The following is a 6,926-nucleotide window of genomic DNA, read 5'->3' on the forward strand; positions in this document are numbered from 1 at the left end:
GTCTATATTGACATGGTCTTTACAACAGGATGCCTTTCCTAATGTTAGGAGCATTTTTTTTTTTTTTTTTTGAATTAGACTGGGGCCACAATTTCACATATCTGTACTCCGAAACAAAACATTGCTTAAATTAGCCCCTGAAACACATAACCAACTTATGACCCAACTAAGAAGCATCCAGAAGTCTTTGCACAATTGCTAGACCTCCAAGAAATATCACCAAAATCTTTCTCAACACCCTACCATCTTGAAAAAGAAAACAATAATATAGTGCAACATTTATATCCCTGAAAAGGCAGGATAGTTAAGGCTAGAATGATTGTCATCATAGGTTTGTTAAGCCAGGGACAGCTTGAACTTAAACATTATGTTAGAAAGAGGCAGAAGACATATGCATGCAGGATGGTGTATTCCTAGATGCATTGCACCTTGATCCTCAATTATTCAGATTATTATGTCAAAAGTAGTGATTATTTATTCATATTGTTCAGAAATTAATCATACATTATTTCATACTTTGGAAATTTCAATGACGTGGTTGTGTATTTTTTAGAATGACATTTTTTAGAATGCCACTCCTCGCATGGGGCAGGCACTCCTCGCGTGGGGCAGGCATTCCTTGCATGGGACAGGCACTCCTCGCGTGGGACAGGCACTCCTCGCCTGGGGCAGGCACTCCTCGCGTGGGACAGGCACTCCTCACGTGGGACAGGCACACCTTGTGTGGAACAGGCACTCCTTGCGTGGAACCAGTACTGGTGCTTCTTAGAAGGTGTGAGAGGCCAGATCTGGCTGGTTTGAATTTAAAACAAGTAAAATACTTGGACCAGAAAATATTCTAACAGTTTAAGTGCTAAGGGGTTAATCATACATTATTCTTTTCTTTTATTTGTTTCAGTCATTTGACTGTGGCCATGCTGGAGCACCGCCTTTTTAGTCGAACAAATCGACCCCAGGACTTATTCTTTGTAAGTCTAGTACTTATTCTATCGGCCTCTTTTGGCGAACCACTAAGCTACAGGGACGTAAACACACCAACATCAGTTGTCAAACAATGGTGGGGGACTAACAGACACATAAACATGTACATACACACACACACACATATATATATATATATATATATATATATATATATATATACACACACACACACATACGACGGGCTTCTTTTAGTTTCCGTCTACCAAATCCACTTACAAGGCTTTGGTCAGCCCGAGGCTATAGTAGAAGACACTTGCCCAAGGTGCCATGCAGTGGGACTGAACCCAGAACCATGTGGTTGGTAAGCAAGCTACTTACCACACAGCTACTCCTGCACCTGGCTACTTACCACACAGCCACTGCTGCACCTAATTATCACGTAACTTCAATATTTTGATGATACAATTGTCTCTTTTTAAAATAACATTCTACAATAGGTATGGGAAGCTGGATCTGGCTTGTTTGAACATAAAACAGGTAGAATCTTTGGGCCAGATATGGCCATTTTAAATGCAGAAGGGTTAAACAAAGACAAGATGATCCCAGCTTGAACAGCTTACAGATCTGCTAAATAGAGACTGAAATGGGACTAAATAAGCAGTAACAAAACCAACGTGAATTAGATGAAACTGGTTCGTGAGCAGTTGTCATCCTTCACTTGTATGCTTCAAAATCTTGGTCACTTCCTTATTCAAACTGGACTAATATATTGCCAACAAAAAGTAGTGTGTGGCATGGCAGACTTAGTAGAATGGTGGACAAAATGCTTTGTCGTATTCAGTGATGCCCCATTAAATTTATTTCAGTTGAAATTCTTGCCATACAACCTTTTAAGGGCTGATGAAAATGTACTAGGCGAGTACTAAGGTGCTTTGGTTGGTCACAGTTGACTATGAATCTGGACCTGCACCAAGGTGCAGGGTAAGGATTTTGAAGATTAGCAGTTGCCCAAACATCTAAGATTCTCTTCTTGATAAAATTTTCCAAGAGAAATTCACATCCCTACAGTTCGAAATCAGTGTTGTCTTAGGCATTTCCTTCAGAACACAGAGAGTAAGAATAGATACTTCATATTCTTCAACGCTAATAATTCAGGCAATCTACTACTTTGAAACTTTTTTTTTTCTTTTCTAATCAATCTTGACAGGACAACATTCTAATCAAGCCTGAAAGGATAGTAGGTCAGAGCAACACCAAATTCTGCAAGCAATTCCGTATGACTCATTATATACCTCTCCCCAACAAAATGTGGCCCTGTGCTCTTGTCAGAAATCACAATCTCAAAAACCAACTTAATGCATATTTCCAGCATGCACTAAAAATATCTAAAGAAAATACTACAAGACAAAACGGCTGGGTTTTCCATACAGGTTTTTATCAATGCCATCGAGGTGAAGATAGGTGAAGTAGCTTCCACCACATGGCTGCTGCAGCAGCATATCGGTTTGGCAATTGCCCAGGATAATGCTGTGTTTTAGTCAGTTGTTGGACAGGGATAAAGAATGAAAACAAATTTCCTAGTTTGGCATTCATACAACCAAATGAAGTAAAAGTGTTTCAGCATCAACAGGCTGAAAAATAAGTGGAACCAATAATGTGAGTAATATAGAGAGAGGAAAAAAATATTCTGACATTAGCTGCACTTAAAGAGTGATCAGAGGAATACAGAGGATACGTGAAGACCTTATCTTTGGCACTGTAACAATACTAACATTACTAATGTCTGTCTTTTACTCATTTCAGACATTGGATGCAGCCACGCTGGGACACTGCCTTGAAGGATTTAGTCAAACAAATTGACCCCAGTACTTTTTTTTTAAGCTTGATATTTGCATGGCTCAGCAGTTAGAACATCAGGCTCACAATCATGAGGTAGTGAGTTTGATTCCCAGACTGGGCTGTGTGTTGTGTTCTTGAGCAAGACACTATTTCATGTTGCTCCAGTTCACTCAGCTCTAGAAATGAGTTTCAACATCACTAGTGCAAAGCTGTATCAGCTTTGCCTTTCCCTTGGATAGCATCAATAGCATGGAGAAGAGAGGCTGACATGCATGAGCGACTGTCGGTCTTCTACAAACAACTTTGTCCAGACTTGTGTCTCGGAGGGGAACTAAGTGCAATCCCATGGTCATTCACAACCGAAGGGGGGTCTTAACTCTATATTTTTTTACTTATTCTATTGATCTTTTTTGCTGAACCACTAAGTTACAGAGCTGTAAACAAACCAACAGCAGTTACCAAATGCCAATGGGGGACAAGCACAAACACACAAACATGACTGGTTTCTTCCAGTTTTTGTCTACCAAATCCACACACAAGGCTTTGGTTGGCCCAGGGCTATAGTAGAAGGCACTTGCCCAAGGTACCATATAGTGAGACTGAACCAGGAACCATGTGGTTGGGAAGCAAATCTCTTACTACATAGCTATGCCATGGAAATTTATAATTTTTTTTATTGTCTATGCCATCTTTTTTCTATGCTGTCATGCATTAAACAAGATTTCTTGAGACAGTATTTAAAGATGAGTACTCTTTCTAATATCAGCCCATATTTACAAGTAAGATTTTGTAATACTTAACATCTCAAACTGCTGGACTTTGTGTGAGGCATAAATCACTACTGTTCAACAAGTACATCATTTTAACATCAACTTTTCAATGCCTGCATGGGTCAGATGGAATTCACTGAAGTATGTTTTTCTACTACCAGATGCCTTTCCAGTTACCAACCCCTCCGCCCTGTTTCTATGCAAAGAAATAATCCCCTAGTCTATCAAGCAACAAACAGCCCAGACACAAGTTATGAGTCTTTTTGTGTATAAAGATCAAACAATATGTCAAGATGCTCAGACATGCTTTCATGAATATCTGAAGCATATGACTTTGCCTATATTCAATATTCAGTAGTGAGGTTATTGTCTTGTTTATGGTTAATTGTTGGCACTCCGTCGCTTACGACGTCGAGGGTTCCAGTCGATCCAATCAACGGAACAGCCTGCTCGTGAAATTAACGTGCAAGTGGCTGAGCACTCCACAGACACGTGTACCCTTAACGTAGTTCTCGGGGATATTCAGCGTGACACAGTGTGACAAGGCTGACCCTTTGAATTACAGGCACAACAGAAACAGGAAGAAAGAGTGAGAGAAAGTTGTAGTGGAAGAGTACAGCAGAATTCGCCACCATCCCCCTGCCAGAGCCTCGTGGAGCTTTAGGTGTTTTCGCTCAATAAACACTCACAACGCCTGGTCTGGGAATTGAAACCGCGATCCTATGACCGCGAGTCCGCTGCCCTAACCACTGGGCCATTGCGCCTACACTTATGGTTAATGAACATGTGTAAAACAAGGAGAAAATACAAACCATACAAACATACATATTTAAACATATATGACAGACTTCTTCATTTCCTGCTTCCTATTTTCATGCACACAGATTCGTTAACATGTGGCTATAATACAGAATGTTCATCGGCAATATTCACATAGTTAACTGGATTCTCTGCATTCTGTGCCCACATTTTGCCAAAATGCAGCATCACAGTTTGTACACAAGCAGTGGATAATCTCATCTTTGTTCAAAGCGAATCCCCTTGTTGACAGATGCCATAAGCCCCAGAACTTTTTCCATGTCTTATTCTAGCTACTTTTTCCATCTTATTCAAGCTACTATGCTTTCCAAGTACCTTTGTACAGAAGCTACCAAAAATTGATATGGAACATTCTGAGCAGTGGAATTATCTTACTGGTACTCTTATTGATAACTAAGTCTGTCGTCTGCTACAAAGTGTTTATTCATTATCAGTTTGCCTTTGATTCCACTGAATACATTATTTGCAATTACTACCTACTTCTTTTCTGTGTATTGTGCACAGCATTTCTCTGATGGCAGCAGGTTTCATCTCAATTCTAGTTTTTGTTTACCAATCACTTTACAGAGTGTATTGGGTGCTGTTTACATAGCACCGGCACCAGGGCTATTATGTGGCACCAGCATCAGTGCTTTATACGTGGCATTGGCATGGGTGCTATATACATGGAACCGGTATGGGTGCTTTTTACATGGCACACACATACGATGTGCACATTTTTCCTCAAAAGAAATCTCAAAAAAAAAATCGATTCTATGTATGAAGTTAGGCCTATATTATACGTTTTAATGCACAAAAAACATTTTAATTCTGAATATGAACTGCTGAAATTGGGCTATATCTAATGAATCCAGGTAAGAAAAAAGTTACAGGAAAGTAAGTTAGAGGGGTTTTGTCCAGATCCCATAAATTAATTGTGACTTTTTCTCTGTGACTTTATTACCGGTCACCCTATCTAATATGAGTGTACGTCTTTTATGCCATCAAATAAGGCATTTTTGATGTCAAAAAAGACTAGTCGAGGTCTTGTGTTGGAAAAACTGATTTAGTAAAGTCCACTAATATTTGAGGGGACACCAAAAAGGATTTACAGCAATAAGCAAACTAAATAATGGTTTTACATGTTGGCACAGGGCTAGCAGTCTTTGAGGGGAAGGAAAGTCGATTACACTGACTTGCTCTGTTTTGGACTGGTACTTATTTTATCGACCTCGAAAGAATGAGAGGTAAAAGTCGACCGCGACGTAATTCTGATAAGCACTTTGTCCGGCGTGCTAACGGTTCTGCAGCTTACTGTCTTAACACAAAGAAACTAAATAAATTGTGCAATGGCACTTAGTTTATTTCCGGTGATTAGTCATTTATTCCTATTTGTTATCGTTTAGTCCAGGACAACACCCAACGATCAATAGCATTCTAGCTGTAACCACCGTCTTTTTCAATAAGCAACACACCGTTAAGAAAAATTAAACTGGTGGTGTGTGTTAAATATAAATAAGTTTGCGGTCGATTGTGTAATCCGAAATGGAGAAGAGATTTAAAAAATTGAATTTGTAATATGTTTTCCCATTTACAAAATCAAAATGTAATTCAGAAAACAACTTTCGAGAAAGTTAAAAAAAAGTTACAACCGGTCTAGGACTACGAAACGAGAGTAGGGAGAGCTAACAAAAAATACAAATTGATTTCTTCTTTCCGTAAAACTCACAATATTTGATGTTTAAAACAGACATTTAAAGAAAATTTTTTTAAATGGAAAAAATATAACTGGGTGGAGCACTAAATCAAAACACCACCCATATTTTTATCATTAGACAGAGTGCGATTCGAACAAGATTTAGCTACTAATTATAACAGGTCAAATCACTGCATCCCTTCGTTGGTGATAATAAACAAGGGCGTTGCTTAGCCCCTAATAGTGCAGACCTTTAATCGGGTACATTCAAGCCATCACCCTCTCAGCATTTTTCTTTCATGCATAGTGGACATTATCCAATGTGTCTTTTTAAAATAGTTGGGTATCATTTGTGTATGTGAGAGAGAGAGATGATTATTTCTAGCATATCAGATGATCATGTACAGGCTCCCACGTTAACGTGAGATACATGACTTCTAAAGCAAATTCCCAAATTTAGAGAGCTCTGGCGATCATATTAAGGCAGCGAGCCGGCAGAATTGTTATCAAGCCGAACAAAATGCTAAGCGGTATTTCGTCCGTCTTTACGTTGAGTACAAATGCCGCCGAGGTTGACTTTGCCTTTCATTCTTTCGAGATCGATAAAATAAGTACTAGTCAAGTACTTGTGCCTATCTATAGTAGAAAGGATGGTAATCTTCAAGTTTAGGGGGATAAAAAAATAAATAAAAATATTCAAGGGAAGTAACTGAACGTCTTACCAGTATTCTCCGTACATCTCTGTTTATAAATAAATTACACACGTGATTTGATTGACGTTAGGGTTAGGATTAGGGTGTGATTTATTTATAAACAGCTAGAAGAAAACGGATAATACTGGTAAGTCGTTCAGTTATTTCCCTTGAATATTTTTATTTATTTTTTTTACCCCCCTAAAC

The 6,926-nt window shown here is 38.9% G+C and overlaps 1 protein-coding gene across 1 annotated transcript in view; it reads right to left on the minus strand.

Annotated features, from left to right (window-relative positions):
• The window catches only part of LOC106870675 (cytochrome P450 20A1), a 33,549-nt gene that overhangs the window by 25,462 nt on the left and 1,161 nt on the right, over positions 1 to 6,926 (minus strand). The window lies entirely within an intron of this gene.

Source organism: Octopus bimaculoides, chromosome 1, assembly GCF_001194135.2.
Source record: "Octopus bimaculoides isolate UCB-OBI-ISO-001 chromosome 1, ASM119413v2, whole genome shotgun sequence".
In the NCBI taxonomy this organism is placed as follows: domain Eukaryota; kingdom Metazoa; phylum Mollusca; class Cephalopoda; order Octopoda; family Octopodidae; genus Octopus; species Octopus bimaculoides.